The sequence below is a fragment of the Arvicanthis niloticus genome, chromosome 23, assembly GCF_011762505.2.
Source record: "Arvicanthis niloticus isolate mArvNil1 chromosome 23, mArvNil1.pat.X, whole genome shotgun sequence".
Classification (NCBI taxonomy): domain Eukaryota; kingdom Metazoa; phylum Chordata; class Mammalia; order Rodentia; family Muridae; genus Arvicanthis; species Arvicanthis niloticus.
The window spans coordinates 42,333,449-42,349,122 of record NC_133430.1 but is presented as its reverse complement, the minus strand read 5'-3'; the positions used below and the strand labels follow the sequence as shown (position 1 = coordinate 42,349,122).

The 15,674-nt window shown below is 43.8% G+C and overlaps 1 protein-coding gene across 1 annotated transcript in view; it reads left to right on the top strand.

Annotated features, from left to right (window-relative positions):
• Positions 1 to 15,674, top strand: part of Prkch (protein kinase C eta) — a 200,278-nt gene that overhangs the window by 87,564 nt on the left and 97,040 nt on the right. The gene's annotated exons all lie outside the window — the stretch shown is intronic.

Below are 15,674 nucleotides of genomic sequence, written 5' to 3'. Positions count from 1 at the left end.
TTGCAGAAAGTATTCCTACATTTTTTTCTACATTAATACACATAAAACAATTACACATGATCTTGCCTAGTCATTTCTAATGAGCCTTTTGATTATGGTCTCCCCTTGGCCTCACCTTGCCAGAACTTGGGGAACAAGGAAAATTTGCTGTAGAGGCCTGTCAGGGCTCCCTGTGACCTGGGAAGCCTCACACTTCTCTGTCTGGTCGCAGCCTGAAACCGGCTTCTTGTACCGCTCCATACCTACTCGCCTACCATACATGCTTCAGTCTGGTCAGAGCACAAGCGTGTAAGGACCTGAGTGTGTCAGGCTCCTTAATACGATCACTTACTGCCTCATGCAAGCATGAATTCACTCATTCATTCATTCATTCATGCCTCTGTGTACTGTGGGCACCAGGGATGCTGCCATCTGCCTCCCACTTCTAGTGTAAGCAGGAAGGTGTGCTTCACACACATTTCTGATGCATGCGGTATGCATGCACCAAGTATTTGTTTTCCAGGCTACAAAGGGTGTCGGTGTGAAGTTGCCTACATCTCTGGGTGAAAGCGTATTAGAGTCTAAAACCTAAAGTTCACAGATGGTTCTGGTGGCAGGCTCCTATTCAGCGTCACTATGTCATTGTAGCCTGTCAAGACGGCCCTTGAGAAACAACAAGTCCCTTTGGAGTGTAGCATCCAGGGACACAGGAATGAGATAAGAGCTCTTGAAATTGCATTTTATAGTTTTTAATAGAACTTAAGTATAATCTACAGAGACACTGTTAGTGTTAGTCAGACAGCCTCTGATACAGATGTCGGGAGGATATAAACCCATAACATTTAGGTCTTGCCTGCAAGAGTATTGTCATCTTGCAGGGCTAAAGGCAAAAATACACAGGAAACTGAACACATACATGCAGAGTGTGAAGGCTGCACGGAGTGCTCACTCGGCATGAGAGAGCATTTGAACTGAGGAGAGACACAGGAGGAGTGGGGGAGAGTGCAGTTGGCTGTGAAGCTCTGCGGAGACCTGAGGGTGAGGAAGTGCTTTGTGAGGTTTGATTTTGTGAAGGTAAGAAGCCATGCCTAAGTGTCAGGTGAGTAGAGGCCCAGCAGGAAGTATGCATTAAGCAACAAGTCTGAAGCTGTTGTTTAGCAGGGGATGCTGGGTTTGGAAGGCCCTTCCTTGTCTTGGTTAATTTTCTATTGCTGTGTTAAGATGTTGTTACTGAAGCAACTTAGAGAGCAAATAGTTCATTTGGGGCTACAGCTTCAGAAGGTTAGAGTCCATGACCATCATGGTGGGGAGCATGGCGGCAGACAGGTCCTGGAGCAGTAGCTGAGAGATTACATCTTGAGACATAACCATGAGGCACAGAAAGGAAGGGAAGGAAGGAGGGAGGGAGGGAGGGAGGGAAGGATGGATGGATGGAGGGAGGGAGGGAGGGAGGGAGGGAGGGAAGGAAGGAGGGGGAGAGAGAGAGAAAGAGAGAGAGAGAGATCAAAGCCCACACCCACTGACACACCTCTTTCAACAAGGCCACACCTCCTAATCCTTCCCAAACAGATCTACTAACTGGGAACCAGATAACCTTTAGGCACCTATGGGGTGGCGGGGTCATTCTCATTTGAACCACCACAGGTCTTAAATGAAAGGCCACATGGACCACATTCAGGAGTTTGAGCCTGTTATCCTTGATCCCAGGTCCAGGCACTTTGTAGAACTGAAGGATTTTTCATCCAAGGTAGTCAGTTACCATGTGCTCCTCTTTCTGGAGAGGCCACCTTTGACTCCCAGGACGGTGGAAAGCAGACCATGGAGCAACTGGGACAATTTCATTTGTGTGCTGCGGTGGTTGTTCTGGGGAATGTTTACCTGTCCCCATCTCTGCATGCTTGCACACTGCCACTCTGACACAGTCCCTGTGGTGCCTGTCTGTGCCAGCACCTTCCATGAAAACATCCAAACAGATAAAACTATAATCGCCTTAGTTACTGATTCTAATGACAGTTCTCAAGCTGCCAGGCACATGGCTGAGGTAAAGTTTACAGACTGCACCCACTCAAAGCTGTAGAAGAAATACCAGATAGATCCCTTCACCCACACTGCTTGCACGAGGGGTCTCCTTTGAACAACCGGGAAAGCCTTTTTGTTTTGCACAGTAGTTTCTTCTGTGAGGATCCCAGTTGTGTTTTGTGTTTGCTGCAGATAGAGAAGGGTGACAGTCCCCTGTCACTCATTCTGTTAGGTGGAGAGGCTGTGGCTTAGTTTCTGTTCAGAATGTCTTCTCTTCAGTGGCAGTGTGAAGCCAGGCACCCCATATCTTTTTAGCAGAGGAATTTTATCAGAAGAAAACATGGAAAGTTGTTGTGTGACAGGGTTGGACTCTTTCCCCTCTTGTGAGTCAGGTCACAAGGCTGATGGAAGTGGATGAGGAAGTGGGGACGTGCGGGCTCATGTTGGGGATGTGCAGGCCCTTGTGGAGGGCAGAGGCAGCTTCCCTCTGGAAGTCTCGTTTTATCACCTGACCACAGAACCCACCTTTGCTCTGATTTGAGCAGACAGTGCTGTTTGTGGCTGACTCTTCCCAAAGGTCTCTTGATATCTGATCAGCTTAATTTGGCATCTGTGTTTGTCTCTAACTTTGCCCTGACACACTAACTCTTTCAGTGACAGATCTCAGTTTGGATTAGGGAGACATTTCAGGGTCTGTGAGGAACAGAAGACAGTCCAGTCCCTACTGGTGTGGTTTTGAGACTCAATGGTTGCCTACGTGACCTTGTTAAAAACGTTTTTCCTTTTTTTTCTCTTTCCTTTTCTACCTTGCTTTTTCTATGTGCCTTTAAACTTCTTTTTGGAGAAGGAGGCAGACTTGCTTTCAGAAGCCATGGTTTCATCCTTTTGTTGCTTAGATATTGTAAGGGACCCTGAATGGGATGGTTCATGTCCCATTGTGCTATCAAGGCCAAAGGTTAAAACTGTGTTCTTTTTACTTTTAAACACAGGGCCTCATGCAGGCTAAGCGAGCGCTCTCCCACGGAGCTGTATCCCCTGTCCCCCGTCCCAGTCCTCTTTTTTACCTTGTCTTTTGACACAAGGTCTGGCTAAATCGCCTCTGCTGGCCTTGAACTCCCTTTATTGCTCAGGCAGGCCTTGAACTTGCACTGATTATAACAGATTGAGAGGATACAACACCATAAAACTTAGTTTTGACCTTCAAGACATTTAAAAAAAACATCTTTAAGAACAAAAGGCACACAAAATACACAGGCAGCTGAATGTGTACAAGAGTGTGGGGCATGTATGGTCATCGGCCCCAACAGCCAGAGGAGCTGGAATTCAAAGAGGCCTGTGCCGCCAAGCTTGACTAAAACAAAGTTCTTAAAGGAAGCTGAGATAAAGCAAGGTGGAATTATCTCTTAATTATTTTAGAACCCACCCCTCCAGTTTTACAGGAGTTTCCAGTTAGTCTGGGGAATAGATTGGAAACACAAAAGGCTCCCTTCCTTATGGGTCTCGTGAAGCCGCCTCTCTTATCTAGTTCAGTACGAATTTTAAACTGAAGGCCAGCTTGAGGGCCAGGAAGAGCACGGCCGTTTCTATGTCCCTGCATCTGATGACTCTGTTTACATTAAGTCTGTAAGCTTTGAGTGACAGCTCAGATAGAAGCTTGTAGAACCGAGTCAGCCCTGTTTCTCAGGGCGCATGCTGCTGTTTGTGAATGCTTGACATTTAGAGGGCCCAAGTTCCTCCATTGTTTTTGATCTCTGTCATCAAAGATGAAGTTGAATATTTTTTTTAAGGCAGTCTGTACAATAGCTTAGTGCCTCCTTCCAAAACAAAGGCAGTGGTCACACCCGGAGTTACTCCTTCCAGAGCCTCTGGGGTCCTGGAATGTGTGTCCCCTGGACTCTGCTACAGTTGACTAGCTACAGCGACAGTTGCCACAGTCAGGGCTGTGTCAGTTAATTAGGAACTTGATACGAGGCTAACAAGATTCATCCGAAAGCGGCCAAGAAAATAAAAAGGCTCTACTTGTGTGCCGGAACTATAAATAGAAAGAATCGGTGTCATTTGGATTATTTTTTATGACATTGAAAAAATTTACATTTTATGCTGTGTTATCTTCTTTAATGAGTAGTTTTATTTAAAAAGCCTTTTTTTTGTCTATGTATTTTGGCACAAATAATCTTATATTTGTAGGGTTTTAAAACTCAGTATAGGCTTTATTGCTTCTCTTCCATGCATAAATGAAAAGTAGACACGCTCTCTTACTTTTTCTGCCACCTTTACAGTCAGTCTGTGTGTCTTAGCCAGGGAGTGTTCAGTTGAATTCTATGAAACCAATGTCAAGACAATGTTTCTTCTCTCAATAGGGAAAAAATTACTAGATTCTTAAAAAAAAAAAAAAGCCACATGAAAGAAAACTGTTTCTTTAGATTTGAATAGACTTTTTTTTTTTTTTTTTTTTTTTTTTTGTCTGACAGAGAACTTCCAAACACACATGGGCTTGTGTTCACTGTAGTTAGTTATTAGAGAAGTACTGTTTAAGGACATACTATGACAATGCCATAACACAGATGAGGAAAATACCCACGGCACCAAATCTTCCTGAGACTGGAACATGCTAGACTTTTTCACAGGGAGGTTGCAAAGTGGTACAGCCACTGAAAGACAGTGCCGTGGTTTCTCCGGAAGCAAGCAGAGATCTTCCCCGTGAGGGGCAGTTCTCGTCCTGGAGGATCAGAAGCAAACCTCCTTGGATTGGAACCTCTAAGCCGTGGTGCGCTTCGGAACAAGAACGTGTGTGAGCCTGTCATCTGCAGCATTTTCTTCAGAGGGGTTCCAGGTGGGCGCTGAGACAGCATGCGACCCCTCTCGTCTCAGACCTCTGCACTAAACGCCATTTACATGATCAGTAATGCTTGCCAGTTTATTTCTAAAACCCTGCTATGCAATAAGTACAACTACCATACCAAGTGTGTGTGTGTGTGTGTGTGTGTGTGTGTGTGTGTTCTTCTGGTGAAACCAGCCTGTCTCCATGATGTGCTCGCTCACATCTGGTCTATCCTAGTAGTATTTTCTGGTGTTCAGGTACACTGAATTTCTTGTGCTTAGTGTTTTGCTTTGAATCAGATTGAGGGTCTTCCAATCGGAATATTTTACTAATTCCACTCCCCTTGTCTCTACTGATTTGTAAAACAGAACCCCTGTCAGAGGTTATGCATGGAATCTTAGTATGTCTGCAGTGGATTCTAAAGTGTTCGGTGCTGCAGGCCCCACTCAGAGCGATTTAATGAGCTAGCACGCCTCTTTCTCCTCTCCTTTCTCTTTCTCAGTTATATGCAAGTGTTTGGTATTTTACTTTTAAATTTTTGTCTTTTGAAATCCCAGTACATATCATTTTCTACCTTTCTCTATCTTTGTTTATATCTACCTACATATTTATAATTTTAGATCAATATTTTTAAGGAGCATAGACCTTTGAGGACCGTCTCCCTCATTTTGAAGTGTTTACATAGTGAAGGTATGTGGTCATGAGCCATCTTTACTTCACCCTCATTCTTGGAAGCTAGTTTTGCTAGTTACACAGACTCTTAAGAATGAGGAAAAAAAGAACACCTCCCCCCCAAAAAAACCACACTGATCACTTAGCTCAGCCTTTTCTGTTTCTAGGGAACCTTGTCACTCAGCTCAGAGGCAGCATGTGACTTGTATAGGGTTCTTTTTGCCCACAAGATAACTTTGTCCAGAGTATTGCCTCTGTTCATCATTGTGACTTCATACCAGGACTCTCAACATTTGTCCTATTATCCAGTGGGATTATTACATCCTAGGGTTTCTATTGCTGTGATAAAACATCATGACCAAAAGCAACTTAGGGAGGAAAGGGATTTTATTTCATCCAGGGAAGTCAGGGCAGGCACTCAAAGCAGTAACCTGGAGGCAGGGACTGAAGCAGAAACCATGGAGGAGTGCTGCTTACTGGCTTGTTCCTCAAGGCTTGCTCAGCCTGTTTTCTTATACTATCCAGTTGGACCTTCCCAAGGGTAGTAGGAATGCCAGTGGATTGGGCCCACCCACACTCATCTCTTACACTTGTAGGTGGCACTGAGCGTTGAACATGCAAGGTGCTTCTTGTCTCTTGCATAGTTTGTTTTTCCAAATGAGATGTAGAATGTCCAGGTTCTCCTCTGGGGTCAATGACCTCTCCAGCCTTGGGTAGCTGGCTAGGTTGAGGACTAGGCAAGAGTTCCCTTGAACCTCAAGTCTAATTTAGACAGCTGTTGGATGCACCCAAGATGCCACTATTGCACCTTTGGGGATATCTCGTCAGGCCAGTTGCTCTGGTCCTTGGCTCTGCAGATGAGTGGGAGTACTGACTGCGTTTCTCCTTTGACAGCTTGCTGAACTCCTTCAGATACTGTGAGAGCTAAAGTCCTCAAAGCTCCTACTCAGTGCCACAGATTAAGTTAAGGTAATAATAGAGGGAGACCCTTTTGAATGAACTTGAATAGGATCCATTTCTGGTAGCACCAGGTAAAGAACACTAGGTCACAGAGGAGGGAATTTCATCCAAACACCTATTTTCATTAAATGTCCCTGTCAGCCCTTTGTTTATGCCACAAACCCAAAACACAAGCACGCTTAATTCTTAAAATCTTTTAAATTTAATTTGGTTATTGTTTAATTCAAGAAGTAATCTAATTGTTAATCAACAGCAAAAGCCCCAGCTTGGCAGCCAAGATGTACGCTTTTAATTTTTTAGCTTCTGAGAGGGACTGACCAAATAATATAAATGACATTGGATTAAAGGAAGCATCTCTTTGCCTGTTTTTTTTTTTTTTTTTTTTTTTTTTTAATTAAAAAAAAAAAAAAAAAACAACTGATATCTAAATCCCTCAAGAGTGTTGCAGGGAATTGACTGCCTTACCTTACTTTCAATGTAAGGCTTTGTATCAGTCTGATTCCAGGGAGCAGGGTAGACTTTTTATGTCATGGTGGATCAGCCATGGGAGGCAGTGAAGCTGGAGAAGTGGAATTCCAGCCCTGGAACTGGAGAAGGAAGTGACTCGGCAGCTGTCTCCGTGGCTAATGCCTAGTACAGTTTTCCAAATCATCTACTCTGAACTTGGGAACTTTGAAAGGACCTTAGGAAGCGACAAGTGGAAAAGTAGAGGGGTGTGGGGGTGGGGTTGAAAGGGAAACGGAATAAGCCAAACGAACGGGCAGGAAACACATGTTTATCTGGAAAAGATTTTGGTTGGATACTTTGTTTGTATAAGAATCTTTTTTGTGTGTGAGGAAGGAAGACCAACCTGAGACTGGGAGACTGGGGGGGGGGGGTGGAGCGAACCCGAAATTTCAAGTGAAAGAGAAAAACAGATTCCAGGCGGTGAGAAGCCTAGCTTCCATGGGGAGGGCTGTGGGCATACTCCTGAGTTACTTCGGCTGGGATGTGGATTTGTTGTATGAGCGATGATACGTCCAGTATTATAAGTGTTATAAGTTCAGTATTAATACCAGCCATTAAAATACCAGCCATTAAAAAAAAAAAAAAAAGATGTGAAGAGACTGGGGTGGGTGGCTAAAAAGCAGTTAGTACAGCACTTCAGGGTGTGTGTGACACCATTAATTTAAGACTGTGTCTATGTCATGTATGTATTTGGCATGTTTGCTGAGGCATTTGGTGGCTATTTGTATAGTAAAGGATTAGGATGATCTTTTTTAAAAAAATTTATATTTTTATCTGTTTTCATTTTATGTTTTGCCGCAGAAGATCCCTGTAACAGCTCAACAGGAGACTGTAAGCCACTGTGTGGGTGCTGGGAATCCCCAGCCCCATGGGTGTTGTCTAGGCAACCTCTCCTTTTAGTAAAAGACAGTATCTCACTGTGTATCTCTGGCTGTCCTGGAACTCACTATGTAGACCAGGCTGGCTTTGAACTCACAGGGATCTGCCTGTCTCTGCCTGCCTAGTGCTGGGGTTAAAGATGTGTACCACCAAGCCTGGCTGTAGGGTAATTTTTAATAGTCTCTGCACCATGTCCATTTCCCATAGTGATATCTTTCTAAGCAAGAACAGTAACAATGGACAAAGTGTGATTTACTTTTATACAGTGTTTAAAAAGTTGTCAGGACAGGAGCTTGTGAAAGGTCATTTTCTTGCAGTGATGTTTTGTAACAAAAGACAAGAAAATACCCAGATAATTGAAAAATGTTTACATTTTGAGCAAATAAAACCAGCATTCAGTAATCTAACTTGAGCCCAAGATGACGTGCTGTGCTATTTTGAGAACTTTCTAGATAAAAATAATACTGAGAGTAACAGTGAGATGGGCCCCTAAATGAGCCAGTCCAGACTTGATAGAAGAGAAACTTTCCCATGTCATTCTGAAACCTAGTGGTAATCCAGTGAAGAGTTTTCTTTTTTAAATAAGAAGGCCAGAGAAGGGTTAATGGCAGATTTACTTATTGTTGAAATCAATTCAGGGAAAATGAAGTATATTTAACATTTTTTTTATGACAAGAACCATAGGATTCTTACACCTGATAATAAAAGACAGAAGGGAATGTATGTGGTTGAATCATTTGTGCAGAAGCAGTGTGTATCATAATAATTCACAAAGAGTTTAAAGAAGCATACAGAATATGCACATAAGTTATACGTATATATAATATATGCACACATGTATGTATAATATACTACATATGTGTATATATGTGTGAATATATGACTATATCATATACCTATGATACATGAATGTATGTATATATGAATATATGAACAGTCTATATAAATATATAATATATATAATAGAAAAATATAAAGAAATCAGGTCTAAGGCTAGCAATTTGTTCCTGGATTTTCTGGCCATACTCCCTCTTATCAGAAAGAAACCAGAACTGCTGTAAGTTAATGAACTTCCAATGGCACGTGCCCCCCCCCCCCAGGGCAGAAACCTAGTTTCTTCATCCCTTCCTCAAGCTTTGCTTGTACATTGTGTTTCCCCACAATGTGTTGCGCCTCAGATGCCCAAAATGCAACCTGTTAGTGGTGTATGCTTTGTGGGCTCCCTTTCCTTCTGTATCTTACTCCTGCAATCTTCTGTCCTGGAAATTATTTCCCAAGTGACCTCCAGTTGACTCTTGATACTTGCAAGAGATCATTGGCTTGAGGGATCCCTCACAGATATCAAAGTCTAGGTGACAACTAAGTCTCTGTATATGAAATGTATAGTATTTGCATATCATGTATATTTTAAATAATCTCTAGATTGCTTGTAATATTTAATACAGCGCAAATACAACGAACTTGTTACACTGTGATGAAAGAGTATGTGCTTGTTCAGCAGAGATGCACTTAAGAAAGACTTCTTCATCTGCGGTTGCTTGAATTTGAGGATTTGGAAAGTACAGATACACAGGGATGATGACACTTACCATTTAAGTCCTCAAGCCGTGTGTCTAGAAGAATCCGTATGATAGTGGATACTGACAGAACAGAGCAAGGGCAAGCAAACAGCCAGTGAAGGCTCTGAAGACGTCACCCGAATCTTTGAGTGACTCCAAGGATAAAGGAACTGTTACTGCTGAGGACAGTGACAGTGTGGAGGAAAGTTCTGGTAAATGTCAAGTCTTAGGCCACTTAGAGACACACTGAGGGATGCTAAGTAGCCACAGAGAAGATGTAGCTAGAAAGTCCACGTGAGAATCACCAGTCTGTAGGTAAACGTGAGAAGCCAAGGGAACAAGAAAGTGTGAGTTGCTACAGAGATGAATCCAGCAAGTTCAGAAGTCTTATCTGCCACTGGGTGGGAGATAAGAACGAATGAAGGAGACTGAGACTTGACGAATAAGAGCAACCGGGGGTGGGGGTAGAGCAGAGCTTCATCCAGAAGTCCTGAGAAGCAAGGGTTTCTACTTTGAAGTTGTATTAGATCTCTGAGATGAGGAAGGAAAAGAGAGGAGGAGGAGGAGGAAGAGGAGGAAGAGGAGAAGGAGGAAGAAGAAGAGGAAGAAGAGGAGGGATGTCAGGATATCTTCTCAACCCTGGTAAAAGGTTTCCCCCATGGCTCTAATGGAACTTTGGTGCTGTTTCGGAGTGTCACAGTAAGTTAAGTTCTGACCTACTTCCTGCTACCAAGGAATGTTTCAGTGACAACGAGTCCACTCACCACCCTTCATGGTTAGTGGGATACACCAGTCCAACTCAGGAGAGACAGTCTAGCAACAAGCTGCTTCTTCATTCTCCTTTTGCATTGGTAGCTGGTCTGTCCAGCTCTCAGAAAGCTGGGTCTTTGTGTGGATCAGTCTTCCCCAGAGGGAGCCAGACCCTTTGGAAACCTGGACGCAGTTCCCATTAGACAAGAGCTCACATTAGACGAGGAGTCTAATGGCGTCGTCTGAATTTGGAAGATGCTGTTGGTCATACAGTTACACTCCTTTAGAAAACTTAGAAGACTCTTTCTGTAACTCTTTCCTATACCTCTGCTGGGGCTTTCCTGCCGTTTAAAAAGTCATAGACCTCTGTGCCATGTGGGGCATTGGCGGTGGAACCTGGGCACTATCTTAAGCCAGCAAAGTCTCATTCCTCCAAGCAACTGCTAGTCTCGGCACCTTTATGCAGCACGCCAGAGGACAAGACATGCATCTCCCATGATTCCTTCTTCACCTACCTCCTGCTGAAGGCTCCCACCCACGGGGGTTGTATGCTTGCAAAGACTCACTTAAGTGTGTGCTTTGTACACATGTAGCCTGTCTCTGTTCATATCAGCGTTGCCTCACAGGCATCACGATTCCTGCAAACAGCCCTGTGATCAGACAGTGTTGGGAGCCGACTTTAGTAGAAAGCGGCTAGATCAACTTTGCAGCCATCTGGAACCATATACCCTGATGAAAGACTTGGTTTTCAAAAGCCTTTAACAGCTGAAGCACACTCTGATAAATATCTTGTTTATCCCACATAGCTTGTTTTGCTGTTTAGTGACCTCAGCTGTATGGTGCACGTGGTAAAGTGTTTTCACCTGTGTTCTCCTGCTTGTGTATATAAATACCTCAGAATTCCCTTCAATGAGAGAGACTTGAGGGAGACTTGAGAAAATAGAAGAGACTGAATCACACCCTATCTTGTCTCCATTCTTTGCGTCTCCTGCCCCAAGAGCCACACTCTCTCTTGATCAGAGCACTTAGCCCCAAAAGTGTTGAAGCAAAGTGTTGAGGCAGAATGTGGGCCTCAACAAGACAGTGGCTTGCTCTGTTTAGTAACGTGGAAGTGGAAGCAGATCCTCTTGCTGTGGTGTCGACACCATTCCTTTCCAGAGGTGTGTCTTGGGAGCATGTGATGCATTTTGGTTTTGTCATGATTAGTAACTTAGTTGATTGGTCAACCCCAAGGATTTCTGGTTTGTTTTGCTCATAATTGTTTTCTCCCATATACTACAAATGATAAAACCTCTCTCAACAGAAAGAAAAGAAAAAGACACGGGTTGGTGTTACTCAGCAGTTCGACAGCAGTAAACAGAATCTGGCCTCTTCTCTGATGTCACTGGCTGCTTGACCCCACTTAACCTTCCTGTTAGTTTCTGAGTTTCCAGAAGATGTATTACTTCCCAGAGATACCAGGAAACTGTGTGAAGAGCACCCAGAGAAGGAAAGCTAGGGACTGTGAGCACTGCTCTTGCCCCGCATCAGAATGCTCCAAAAGCATTTTCAGATAAAGCCTCACATCAGCTTAGTGAGACAAACAACCTCTGAGGGTGCAGAAGTCACCTTTTTTGAGGTAAAGTTAAAGCTGATTTAAAGAGATAGTGGAGCTCTGTGTCGCCTTGGTGAAGCCTCATGCGGTGTAAGTTTTAGAGCATAACAATTTTTTGCAGATGAGCCCTTACCGTGGGATTCCATGGCAGCTCCTAGGCACGAGCACCCGGCAGTTCTCAAAACTGTATGCAGGTCAGCAGTCAAGTTTGCAACACTGAGATTTTGTCAAGAAAGGTTCCTTTTCACGATACTGACAGGCTTGCCCTGCACCTTATCCAGGTAATGGCTGCTCAGAGACAACTCCTGCAGTGACTTACCAGGGCTGCGAGGCTGCTGACCCCTGGAGACTGGAATGTGCATTTCCTTGCTGGGGCTCAGAGCCAGCTTCCTATTTATTTAAGAGGCCCTGGGCACTTGGAAGCCAGGCAGAGCTTGTGATGCAAGTTTTAGCTGCAAAGCATGTTAGGATTGCCCAACGTGTCTGACTGAAATACGATTTGAAAAATTTCTCAAAGCCCAGGTGGCGTGAGCTGCAGTCAGGATTAGGTAGTCTTTTATAGCCCTTTAAATTCCAACCTAAGTAAACAGAAAACCAGTCCAAGCCATGAGGAAGCCTGCTCTGTCCTCAGATTGTGAAGTGGGGTGCAGGTCTGCAGTGGGAGAATTCCCTCTCCCTCTCCACTTCCTGTTCATAGCATCAGTCAAGAGAATGCCACTGCGGGTAACGCAGACCCCAAAGTGTTTGTGTCCAAATCTTGCAGATTCCCGGTGTTAGTGTGTGTGTGTGTGTGTGTGTGTGTGTGTGTGTGTGCGCGCACGCGCGTGTGCATGCACGAGTGTACACGTTCATTCATGCGCATTTGCTTTTGAAACAAAAAGGTGCACATATGAAAGAACATAGGAAAGAATGAGTGACATGCAGGCAGAGTCCCTGTGTATTCAGGACCTGCAGAAGCCTGCCTGACAGAGTTGAAACTTTGAGAGACTGGGATCCGCTCTCAGCCTGCTGTGGTGCAGCCGGGAGCGTTTTACCTGCCTGAGAATTTGGCTGAGGCCGCTGAGTTCTGAAGCAGATGGACCTAGATGTGTTTAGTTGGGAAACAGAGAGGTATTCTGGGAAGGGTGGAGGATCAGAACAGCATAGAGGCCAGCAACAGATTCGTCTTAGATTTCCTGGTCAGAAGGAATCTGGAGAGTTCATAGATCATGCCACCGCTCTGCAGACTGCCGTTGAGCAAACAGAAAGGGTTTAATTCATGAAATATTAAAAAATGCAAGTGAGCTGACCTTTTAGCCCATTTTTGTAGTAGTAAAGGAGTAAATGAATAGGTTCTTGGTAATTAGACTCCTACAGAGAATTTAATTTGTGTGTAGGTATGGTAAGTGTTTAGCAATTCAGTGCACATCCTGCTTTGGCCATGACTGAGCCTTCGGCCTCACTGTTAATATCTGCCACCCAGGGAACTGTGGAGCCTGTTCACGTGGGGGTTCCTGAGAGACTTTTGGTAGCATAGTGAGGAAGGGAAGGGCAGTGGGGTGACTTCTGTCCTGTGTAGCCATTGCCCAACATTGTTGATGTTGTCCATGTAGAACCTGGCAGAAGTATTGATTCTATAATCTATAATGCATTATCCTCACTGGATGCAGGACAGTGCTATATTTTATCTTCTTGAGACAGAAGACATGAGAGAGAAGTAAATTGGGTAGTGTGACAGAAACGGGGAACTCCTCGCTGAAAGCAGCTGTTTACTTGTGTCTGGGCCTCTGAATTCAGTGGCTTTTTATCCAAATTCATTTTGGCTCTTCTTGCATTTCTTCTTCGGGCTTCCTGATGTAGACTCTACTTCCCCCTCTATCTTTTCTTAATGCATGTTAGCAAACAAAATGGGGTCTCCGTATGCCGTTTCCATGTGTGAATATACGCACTTGGGATCCACTGATGCCTTCTATGACCCACACTCATCGCTGGTGGGGTCCCCTCTGCTTCCAGGTGATGATTTTAAGAACATTTTTAGATGATTTTAAATGTAAGAACTTTTAAAATTTAGGGTCTTATTTGTTACCCAGATGGTCCTCGGTGCTCTGGGTTCAAGCAGTCAGTCCTCTTGCTTCAGCTACCTGGGTCCCTGGGACCAGAGGTGTGCACCACAGCTCTGAGCTGACCCAGCTTTTCCTGGAAAGGATTACAGTACTTGTATCTATGCAGACTGTATGTTCCTGCTTACTGGCATATTTTTTAATATAAAAAACAAAAATCCTTCAAGTGGATTGCTGAATGTAAGAATATACATTTATACTTTGAAAGATATTAGTTCCCACCCCCAGATTTTTCTGAGACAGCTTCCATTTTTAATGCTATGGATTGTTGCTTTGTGCTGAGTGTTCTGAATGTGTTCTTCATTACGCCTTTCTGGACAAAGCTAGGAAGACAGTACCGCCTGCTTGGTACACAGGAGCGCTGTGGCTTTGTACCGAGGACATCCCACAAGTCCTGGACAGTTCAGGACCCCAGTTTATCCTCCTACCGATCACTGTCAGTGCACACACACAAGTCTCCTCACCCTTATGAATTTAAAAGGTAGAGCACTACTTAGTTTTGTTCTTAAGTGCCTGTCTTACATAGGATTTGACATCTTGATATTTTTATTGGCTATCTGCGTAGTTTTCAAAATGTTTTTTTTTTTTTTTATAATCTCTGACTTATTTTTACAAGATTGTTCACTTATTTTTCTTACTGGTTCCTTCGAGTTCCTCCCTCCCTCCCTCCCTCCTTCCTTCCCTCTTTTTTTCCCTTCCCCCCTTCTTCATTCCCAAGATCTAGGGTATTCTGGCCAGGTGCTTTCCCTGAGATCAGGTGCTTTTCCTTAGAGATCAAGCTGTATCTCTAGTCTTCTTTTAAACTTTTTATTTGGAGACAAGATCTTACTAAACAGCCCAGATTAGGTTTGAATTCACCCTATACCATAGCTGGTCTTGAACTTGTGACCTTCCTGGCTCAAGCTCCCAATGAGCTATATTTCAGGCCTGTGCCACTATAACAGGCTGATTTCTAGATATGTCACATAGTAACCCTCTCCTTTGTATTGCAAACTCCTTTTCTCCTCAGTTGGTTTCTATCAACTATTTGCTTTGTGTGTTTTGCCGAGCAGAACTTTATCTTTCTGATTGTGAATCTGTTCATCTTTTAAGGCATGAGGGGCTGGCTACCATTCTTCTATTATAGGAGTATAATGTTTTCTGTGCTTCCTTATGTTTCTACAATTCCTCAGTAACATTTATTTGAGATTAACTCAATTGGTTTTTGTCACTTTGACACAAACCTAGACATAGTGAGGAAGAGAGAATTTGAAAAAAAAATTGCCTTCATAAGGCAAGTTTACAGAGCATTTTCTTGATTAATGGTTGCTGTGGGAGGGCCCAGCCCATTGTGGGTGGGACCATCCCTGGACAGGTGGTTTTAGATGGTATTAGTAAGTAGATTGAGTGGAGCTGGAGAGATGGCTCAGTGGTTAAGAGCACTGACTGTTAGAGGTCCTGAGTTCAATTCCCAGCAACCATGTGGTGGTTTACAACCCTGGTGCCCTCTTTTGGTGTGTCTGAAGAAAGCAATAGTGTACTCATATACATAAAATAAGCAAAAGAAAGAAAGCCAACTGAGCAAGCCATGAGGAGCAAGCCAGTAAGTAACACCCTTCCATGGCCTCTGCTTCAGCTCCTGCCTCCAGGTTTCTTCCCTGTTTGAATCCCTGCCCTGGCTTCCCTCAGGGATGGAATGTGACCCAAGCGTTATTAGCTGAAGTAAACCATTTTCTCCCCAAGTTGCTTTTGGTCATGGTGTTTTATCACATTAATAGACACCCTAACTAAAATCATTTTATACACTGGGAACAGTTACAGCCAGATAGCAAACTCTGATGTTTTGCTACACAGAG